The following is an 11,561-nucleotide window of genomic DNA, read 5'->3' as shown; positions in this document are numbered from 1 at the left end:
TTTTGGGGCACATTGGGCCACTCGAGATTATTTCATTTGAAGTCAGCGATCTTTCCAAACAAACCCTCTAGAAAAGGATGTTGACCATGATAGGAATAGTTTTATTTCAATACATGACATTTTGACTAGAATTCAATGTTTTGTTGTCAACTAATTTTCTAAGAGAGGCCATTGTGAAAACACAATGTTCCTTGAGACTCCATTCCCAGCTAACATCTGTTTGTTCCCAGAAACATACCACCAAGTTCCATATTTATCTTGTTTAGGTCACTATTGATGCTGCTAATGACTCCTCATGTCCCACTTCTGTTTGCGGCTAAACGAGACCTCCCAAAGCTACCAACAGAACCATGCAATACTTTAATCACCTCCGTCCAAAGAGATCCATGATCTTGTTTGAACTTCCACCACCATTTACAAAGAAACTAACAATGAAGAGCTTGCAAACTGCCAAATTCTAAAACTCCTAATGCTTTTAAGCTCAAGAGCTTATTCCAAGCAACCCACTCAACTTTTCTCTTTTCCGAATTTCCTCCCCAAAAGAAGTTACGTCTGATACATACAAGATTTTTTTATAATTTGAGTCGGTGCTTTATACAATGAGAACATATAAGAACCTAGGTGTCCATGAAACGATTTGCAAATAACTAGCTTTCCGCCGAAAGAGAGACATCGAGCTTCCGAATAAGACAACTTATTTTTGAATTTATCAACCAAACATTGGCAATTGTTTTTTTCTCGTCATGCTTCCACCCATCGATAACCCAAGATAATTGAACGGAAGGTTTTCGTCTATACAAGACAACTCTCTCGCTAAATCTCCAACCTCCTGACTACTAACCCCCACTCCAATAACTCTGCTCTTAGAAAAGTTTATGCTTAGACTAGAGGAGATATGAAAACATCTAAGCAACCTCATTAGGTTTTTCACATTTGCTGTTGACCATTTTCCGAGAAACAAGGTATCGTCTGCAAACCAGAAGATCAAGTGTTTTGGACCATTTTTGGGCAAACCTATCCCTTACTAAAACCATTTTTCCATTGTTTCATACAACGCCACTTTTAATCCTTCCACATCATAAAGAGAAACGATGAAAGGAGGTCTCCCTACCGAATCCGTTTTTGAAACATGAATTGTTTTGTTGATGCCCCGTTGACCAGTACCGATACTCTTGGTGACTAAGTAATTGCTAACATCCAATTTATCCATAACTCTCAAGAGCCCATTTCAACCATCATGTCATTCAAAAATTTCCAATTAAGATTATTTAAAGCTTTCACAAAACCGAGGTTGAATTTCATCATTTTCTTCATCCTTTTTTCAGCCCACCTCACCTCATGTATTGTGGTTTTCTTCTAACATAACGCTATATCATGGTTAAAACAGTGACAACCAGCCATGTCTTGATTTTGTGTCGAGGCAGAATATTGAGTTGTCACCAATGTTGTCTATGAGGTGTGTTGGTTGTATAATGATCTACTTGTGTCCATTTCCCCTTACAACAACCCCAATAGTATATTGTGACAATGTTCGTGTCATTAGTTTACGATTGAGCAATACAATTCAGCAATAAATTATAATACACATCAAAATGGATAAACTTTGTTCGTGAAAAGTGGCTTATTGTGAAGTCTGTGTCATGTATGCTACATCACGATATCAACTTGTCGATATCTTCAGCAAAAAAAAAAAAAAAACAACCTCTTCTTCATTAATACCTTCAAGACAATCTTAGCATTTGAGCTCCCCCCATTAACATTATCTTGTAGTTACACTTATAGTGTAAATTAGGATAAATATTTACTAACCTTATAATACAACATTTAAAGGATGCCAAAACCTTTTTCACCTTTTAGTGATTTTGGTGACTTGAAGAAACATTAACGCCATTTCTAGGTAGCAATGATGATCGAATAGAAGTGGGTATCGGATCCGGTTACGATGTAGACAGTTTCTTAAATTAATATTGTCTTTTATAAACCGTTTATCTTTCTTTCAAAAAGTATAGGTTTCAAAGAGCCGGTTTCTAATACCCTCTGTCCACTTTGAAACGGCGGGTTACCCTGTTTTGGTTATTTTACACAAAAAACTTTTTATATAACCGCTCTGGTTTTGGTGAAAACAAATTTTCCTTAATGTGAAGAAAACCGAACAGGTTTAGACCGAATTCAAAAGCATGTTTGCCCCATGTCTAGGTTGGAGTGGTTTAGTAGTTGTTGGTGTTGGACATCGAGGCCACAATGACACTTATTTATGTCTATTCCACATTTTATTAATCCATATATTTGCCCAACATTTCTTATTGTTTTGAATTGATTCGCCCCTTACATTTATTTGTAATATATGAAATTGTAGAATAAATAATACATTGTATGATTGTTTGCTTGATGTTTTACCAAGTATTTGCTTAGAGCTACTGTTTTATAAAAGTACCCGAAAATAATGAAGAAAAATTATGGAAATTTCAATAACAATAATAATAATAATAATAATAATAATAATAATAATAATAATAATAATAATAATAATAATATATGTATATAAATAAGCTTGGTAATCTGCTGAAAACTCTTGTTTATCTTCAAAGAAAATACTATTATTATGATGTATCACACACTTACACACACCAAGTCACACCCTCACTCAACAAATAAATTTCATGTATATTCTTAATTAAGTTCCTACAGATTGCCATGCGGGCACACACACGGAAGTGAGGGTTTTGGGCCGGAAGCTCCAGCAACATTATATAATGACATAGACCTGAATGCTTTTATTCCTTCATCACAAACAGAATTTGAATCATTAAAAGAATATCATTCTAAAGGCAGAACTAGTAACAAACAATACGAGAATCTGATGGGGGATAACCAGCAACAGAACTATGGGTCAAACATGAGTGGTGGAAAGACATCAAAGGCCACTGTGATGCCAGCAAACAGGAAGCATGTGTCAACTATGATGGCTGAGAAGACCGCAAAAGTGATCGCATCGACTGCAAAACATATCAAGAACAAAAATAAGATAAATCCTGAGGATTACGGTTCTTGATTATAGGTGATGCATGGACATAATGAAACAAGTTGCACAAATCTGTTTGCTGCAGAAGAATGCTATATATATACATACATATATATATATATATATATATGTATATATATATATATATATATATATATATATATATATATATATATGTATGTATCTTATGTATGTATGTTAAATATGTGTTCAAGTACGTTTCTTTTTTGTAACCCACTGCAAACCTATGTGTGTACTTTGTAGTTTGTATCTCGATATTTATGTGCAAGAAGTAGCTACATACGATATAAATATTTGTTGTACTTTTGAATTAGCCTTATGTTTCTTACTTAATCCACTGTTGAGTATATTTATGGGCCTGGGAATTTGGAATTAGAAGTATTGGGCCTTTTGGGGCACATTGGGCCACTCGAGATTATTTCATTTGAAGTCAGCGATCTTTCCAAACAAACCCTCTAGAAAAGGATGTTGACCATCATAGGAATAGTTTTATTCCAATACGTGACATTTTGACTAGAATTCAATGTTTTGTTGTCAACTAATTTTCTAAGAGAGGCCATTGTGAAAACACAATGTTCCTTGAGACTCCATTCCCAGCTAACATCTGTTTGTTCCCAGAAACATACCACCAAGTTCCATATTTATCTTGTTTAGGTCACTATTGATGCTGCTAATGACTCCTCATGTCCCACTTCTGTTTGCGGCTAAACGAGACCTCCCAAAGCTACCAACAGAACCATGCAATACTTTAATCACCTCCGTCCAAAGAGATCCATGATCTTGTTTGAACTTCCACCACCATTTACAAAGAAACTAACAATGAAGAGCTTGCAAAATGCCAAATTCTAAAACTCCTAATGCTTTTAAGCTCAAGAGCTTATTCCAAGCAACCCACTCAACTTTTCTCTTTTCCGAATTTCCTCCCCAAAAGAAGTTACGTCTGATACATACAAGATTTTTTTATAATTTGAGTCGGTGCTTTATACAATGAGAACATATAAGAACCTAGGTGTCCATGAAACGATTTGCAAATAACTAGCTTTCCGCCGAAAGAGAGACATCGAGCTTCCGAATAAGACAACTTATTTTTGAATTTATCAACCAAACATTGCCAATTGTTTTTTTCTCGTCATGCTTCCACCCATCGATAACCCAAGATAATTGAACGGAAGGTTTTCGTCTATACAAGACAACTCTCTCGCTAAATCTCCACCCTCCTGACTACTAACCCCCACTCCAATAACTCTGCTCTTAGAAAAGTTTATGCTTAGACTAGAGGAGATATGAAAACATCTAAGCAACCTCATTAGGTTTTTCACATTTGCTGTTGACCATTTTTCGAGAAACAAGGTATCGTCTGCAAACCAGAAGATCAAGTGTTTTGGACCATTTTTGGGCAAACCTATCCCTTACAAAAACCATTTTTCCATTGTTTCATACAACGCCACTTTTAATCCTTCCACATCATAAAGAGAAACGATGAAAGGAGGTCTCCCTACCGAATCCGTTTTTGAAACATGAATTGTTTTGTTGATGCCCCGTTGACCAGTACCGATACTCTTGGTGACTAAGTAATTGCTAACATCCAATTTATCCATAACTCTCAAGAGCCCATTTCAACCATCATGTCATTCAAAAATTTCCAATTAAGATTATTTAAAGCTTTCACAAAACCGAGGTTGAATTTCATCATTTTCTTCATCCTTTTTTCAGCCCACCTCACCTCATGTGTTGTGGTTTTCTTCTAACATAACGCTATATCATGGTTAAAACAGTGACAACCAGCCATGTCTTGATTTTGTGTCGAGGCAGAATATTGAGTTGTCACCAATGTTGTCTATGAGGTGTGTTGGTTGTATAATGATCTACTTGTGTCCATTTCCCCTTACAACAACCCCAATAGTATATTGTGACAATGTTCGTGTCATTAGTTTACGACTTGAGCAATACAATTCAGCAATAAATTATAATACACATCAAAATGGATAAACTTTGTTCGTGAAAAGTGGCTTATTGTGAAGTCTGTGTCCTGTATGCTACATCACGATATCAACTTGTCGATATCTTGTCGATATCTTCAGCAAAAAAAAAAAAACAACCTCTTCTTCATTAATACCTTCAAGACAATCTTAGCATTTGAGCTCCCCCCATTAACATTATCTTGTAGTTACACTTATAGTGTAAATTAGGATAAATATTTACTAACCTTATAATACAACATTTAAAGGATGCCAAAACCTTTTTCACCTTTTAGTGATTTTGGTGACTTGAAGAAACATTAACGCCATTTCTAGGTAGCAATGATGATCGAATAGAAGTGCGTATCGGATCCGGTTACGATGTAGACAGTTTCTTAAATTAATATTGTCTTTTATAAACCGTTTATCTTTCTTTCAAAAAGTATAGGTTTCAAATAGCCGGTTTCTAATACCCTCTGTCCACTTTGAAACGGCGGGTTACCCTGTTTTGGTTATTTTACACAAAAAACTTTTTATATAACCGCTCTAGTTTTGGTGAAAACAAATTTTCCTTAATGTGAAGAAAACCGAACAGGTTTAGACCGAATTCAAAAGCATGTTTGCCCCATGTCTAGGTTGGAGTGGTTTAGTAGTTGTTGGTGTTGGACATCGAGGCCACAATGACACTTATTTATGTCTATTCCACATTTTATTAATCCATATATTTGCCCAACAATTCTTATTGTTTTGAATTGATTCGCCCCTTACATTTATTTGTAATATATGAAATTGTAGAATAAATAATACATTGTATGATTGTTTGCTTGATGTTTTACCAAGTATTTGCTTAGAGCTACTGTTTTATAAAAGTACCCGAAAATAATGAAGAAAAATTATGGAAATTTCAATAACAATAATAATAATAATAATAATAATAATAATAATAATAATAATAATAATAATATATGTATATAAATAAGCTTGGTAATCTGCTGAAAACTCTTGTTAATCTTCAAAGAAAATACTATTATTATGATGTATCACACACTTACACACACCAAGTCACACCCTCACTCAACAAATAAATTTCATGTATATTCCTAATTAAGTTCCTACAGATTGCCATGCAGGCACACACACGGAAGTGAGGGTTTTGGGCCGGAAGCTCCAGCAACATTATATAATGACATAGACCTGAATGCTTTTATTCCTTCATCACAAACAGAATTTGAATCATTAAAAGAATATCATTCTAAAGGCAGAACTAGTAACAAACAATACGAGAATCTGATGGGGGATAACCAGCAACAGAACTATGGGTCAAACATGAGTGGTGGAAAGACATCAAAGGCCACTGTGATGCCAGCAAACAGGAAGCATGTGTCAACTATGATGGCTGAGAAGACCGCAAAAGTGATCGCATCGACTGCAAAACATATCAAGAACAAAAATAAGATAAATCCTGAGGATTACGGTTCTTGATTATAGGTGATGCATGGACATAATGAAACAAGTTGCACAAATCTGTTTGCTGCAGAAGAATGCTATGTATATACATATATATATATATATATATATATATATATATATATATATATATATATGTATCTTATGTATGTATGTTAAATATGTGTTCAAGTACGTTTCTTTTTTGTAACCCACTCCAAACCTATGTGTGTACTTTGTAGTTTGTATCTCGATATTTATGTGCAAGAAGTAGCTATATACGATATAAATATTTGTTGTACTTTTGAATTAGCCTTATGTTTCTTACTTAATCCACTGTGGATTATATTTATGGGCCTGGGAATTTGGAATTAGAAGTATTGGGCCTTTTGGGGCACATTGGGCCACTCGAGATTATTTCATTTGAAGTCAGCGATCTTTCCAAACAAACCCTCTAGAAAAGGATGTTGACCATGATAGGAATAGTTTTATTCCAATACGTGACATTTTGACTAGAATTCAATGTTTTGTTGTCAACTAATTTTCTAAGAGAGGCCATTGTGAAAACACAATGTTCCTTGAGACTCCATTCCCAGCTAACATCTGTTTGTTCCCAGAAACATACCACCAAGTTCCATATTTATCTTGTTTAGGTCACTATTGATGCTGCTAATGACTCCTCATGTCCCACTTCTGTTTGCGGCTAAACGAGACCTCCCAAAGCTACCAACAGAACCATGCAATACTTTAATCACCTCCGTCCAAAGAGATCCATGATCTTGTTTGAACTTCCACCACCATTTACAAAGAAACTAACAATGAAGAGCTTGCAAACTGCCAAATTCTAAAACTCCTAATGCTTTTAAGCTCAAGAGCTTATTCCAAGCAACCCACTCAACTTTTCTCTTTTCCGAATTTCCTCCCCAAAAGAAGTTACGTCTGATACATACAAGATTTTTTTATAATTTGAGTCGGTGCTTTATACAATGAGAACATATAAGAACCTAGGTGTCCATGAAACGATTTGCAAATAACTAGCTTTCCGCCGAAAGAGAGACATCGAGCTTCCGAATAAGACAACTTATTTTTGAATTTATCAACCAAACATTGCCAATTGTTTTTTTCTCGTCATGCTTCCACCCATCGATAACCCAAGATAATTGAACGGAAGGTTTTCGTCTATACAAGACAACTCTCTCGCTAAATCTCCAACCTCCTGACTACTAACCCCCACTCCAATAACTCTGCTCTTAGAAAAGTTTATGCTTAGACTAGAGGAGATATGAAAACATCTAAGCAACCTCATTAGGTTTTTCACATTTGCTGTTGACCATTTTCCGAGAAACAAGGTATCGTCTGCAAACCAGAAGATCAAGTGTTTTGGACCATTTTTGGGCAAACCTATCCCTTACTAAAACCATTTTTCCATTGTTTCATACAACGCCACTTTTAATCCTTCCACATCATAAAGAGAAACGATGAAAGGAGGTCTCCCTACCGAATCCGTTTTTGAAACATGAATTGTTTTGTTGATGCCCCGTTGACCAGTACCGATACTCTTGGTGACTAAGTAATTGCTAACATCCAATTTATCCATAACTCTCAAGAGCCCATTTCAACCATCATGTCATCCAAAAATTTCCAATTAAGATTATTTAAAGCTTTCACAAAACCGAGGTTGAATTTCATCATTTTCTTCATCCTTTTTTCAGCCCACCTCACCTCATGTGTTGTGGTTTTCTTCTAACATAACGCAATATCATGGTTAAAACAGTAACAACCAGCCATGTCTTGATTTTGTGTCGAGGCAGAATATTGAGTTGTCACCAATGTTGTCTATGAGGTGTGTTGGTTGTATAATGATCTACTTGTGTCCATTTCCCCTTACAACAACCCCAATAGTATATTGTGACAATGTTCGTGTCATTAATTTACGACTTGAGCAACACAATTCAGCAATAAATTATAATACACATCAAAATGGATAAACTTTGTTCGTGAAAAGTGGCTTATTGTGAAGTCTGTGTCCTGTATGCTACATCACGATATCAACTTGTCGATATCTTCAGCAAAAAAAAAAAAAAAAAAACCTCTTCTTCATTAATACCTTCAAGACAATCTCAGCATTTGAGCTCCCCCATTAACATTATCTTGTAGTTACACTTATAGTGTAAATTAGGATAAATATTTACTAACCTTATAATACAACATTTAAAGGATGCCAAAACCTTTTTCACCTTTTAGTGATTTTGGTGACTTGAAGAAACATTAACGCAATTTCTAGGTAGCAATGATGATCGAATAGAAGTGGGTATCGGATCCGGTTACGATGTAGACAGTTTCTTAAATTAATATTGTCTTTTATAAACCGTTTATCTTTCTTTCAAAAAGTATAGGTTTCAAATAGCCGGTTTCTAATACCCTCTGTCCACTTTGAAACGGCGGGTTACCCTGTTTTGGTTATTTTACACAAAAAACTTTTTATATAACCGCTCTAGTTTTGGTGAAAACAAATTTTTCTTAATGTGAAGAAAACCGAACAGGTTTAGACCGAATTCAAAAGCATGTTTGCCCCATGTCTAGGTTGTAGTTGTTTAGTAGTTGTTGGTGTTGGACATCGAGGCCACAATGACACTTATTTATGTCTATTCCACATTTTATTAATCCATATATTTGCCCAACAATTCTTATTGTTTTGAATTAATTCGCCCCTTACATTTATTTGTAATATATGAAATTGTAGAATAAATAATACATTGTATGATTGTTTGCTTGATGTTTTACCAAGTATTTGCTTAGAGCTACTGTTTTATAAAAGTACCCGAAAATAATGAAGAAAAATTATGGAAATTTCAATAATAATAATAATAATAATAATAATAATAATAATAATAATAATATATGTATATAAATAAGCTTGGTAATCTACTGAAAACTCTTGTTTATCTTCAAAGAAAATACTATTATTATGATGTATCACACACTTACACACACCAAGTCACACCCTCACTCAACAAATAAATTTCATGTATATTCTTAATTAAGTTCCTACAGATTGCCATGCAGGCACACACACGGAAGTGAGGGTTTTGGGCCGGAAGCTCCAGCAACATTATATAATGACATAGACCTGAATGCTTTTATTCCTTCATCACAAACAGAATTTGAATCATTAAAAGAATATCATTCTAAAGGCAGAACTAGTAACAAACAATACGAGAATCTGATGGGGGATAACCAGCAACAGAACTATGGGTCAAACATGAGTGGTGGAAAGACATCAAAGGCCACTGTGATGCCAGCAAACAGGAAGCATGTGTCAACTATGATGGCTGAGAAGACCGCAAAAGTGATCGCATCGACTGCAAAACATATCAAGAACAAAAATAAGATAAATCCTGAGGATTGGGGTTCTTGATTATAGGTGATGCATGGACATAATGAAACAAGTTGCACAAATCTGTTTGCTGCAGAAGAATGCTATATATATATATATATATATATATATATATATATATATATATATATATATATATATATGTATCTGATGTATGTATGTTAAATATGTGTTCAAGTACGTTTCTTTTTTGTAACCCACTCCAAACCTATGTGTGTACTTTGTAGTTTGTATCTCGATATTTATGTGCAAGAAGTAGCTACATACGATATAAATATTTGTTGTACTTTTGAATTAGCCTTATGTTTCTTACTTAATCCACTGTGGAGTATATTTATGGGCCTGGGAATTTGGAATTAGAAGTATTGGGCCTTTTGGGGCACATTGGGCCACTCGAGATTATTTCATTTGAAGTCAGCGATCTTTCCAAACAAACCCTCTAGAAAAGGATGTTGACCATGATAGGAATAGTTTTATTTCAATACGTGACATTTTGACTAGAATTCAATGTTTTGTTGTCAACTAATTTTCTAAGAGAGGCCATTGTGAAAACACAATGTTCCTTGAGACTCCATTCCCAGCTAACATCTGTTTGTTCCCAGAAACATACCACCAAGTTCCATATTTATCTTGTTTAGGTCACTATTGATGCTGCTAATGACTCCTCATGTCCCACTTCTGTTTGCGGCTAAACGAGACCTCCCAAAGCTACCAACAGAACCATGCAATACTTTAATCACCTCCGTCCAAAGAGATCCATGATCTTGTTTGAACTTCCACCACCATTTACAAAGAAACTAACAATGAAGAGCTTGCAAACTGCCAAATTCTAAAACTCCTAATGCTTTTAAGCTCAAGAGCTTATTCCAAGCAACCCACTCAACTTTTCTCTTTTCCGAATTTCCTCCCCAAAAGAAGTTACGTCTGATACATACAAGATTTTTTTATAATTTGAGTCGGTGCTTTATACAATGAGAACATATAAGAACCTAGGTGTCCATGAAACGATTTGCAAATAACTAGCTTTCCGCCGAAAGAGAGACATCGAGCTTCCGAATAAGACAACTTATTTTTGAATTTATCAACCAAACATTGGCAATTGTTTTTTTCTCGTCATGCTTCCACCCATCGATAACCCAAGATAATTGAACGGAAGGTTTTCGTCTATACAAGACAACTCTCTCGCTAAATCTCCAACCTCCTGACTACTAACCCCCACTCCAATAACTCTGCTCTTAGAAAAGTTTATGCTTAGACTAGAGGAGATATGAAAACATCTAAGCAACCTCATTAGGTTTTTCACATTTGCTGTTGACCATTTTCCGAGAAACAAGGTATCGTCTGCAAACCAGAAGATCAAGTGTTTTGGACCATTTTTGGGCAAACCTATCCCTTACTAAAACCATTTTTCCATTGTTTCATTCAACGCCACTTTTAATCCTTCCACATCATAAACAGAAACGATGAAAGGAGGTCTCCCTACCGAATCCGTTTTTGAAACATGAATTGTTTTGTTGATGCCCCGTTGACCAGTACCGATACTCTTGGTGACTAAGTAATTGCTAACATCCAATTTATCCATAACTCTCAAGAGCCCATTTCAACCATCATGTCATCCAAAAATTTCCAATTAAGATTATTTAAAGCTTTCACAAAACCGAGGTTGAATTTCATCATTTTCTTCATCCTTTTTTCAGCCCACCTGACCTCATGTGTT

This window comes from Lactuca serriola, chromosome 1, assembly GCF_051521515.1.
Source record: "Lactuca serriola cultivar US96UC23 chromosome 1, Lser_US96UC23_V15, whole genome shotgun sequence".
Classification (NCBI taxonomy): domain Eukaryota; kingdom Viridiplantae; phylum Streptophyta; class Magnoliopsida; order Asterales; family Asteraceae; genus Lactuca; species Lactuca serriola.
This window is presented reverse-complemented; position numbering follows the sequence as displayed.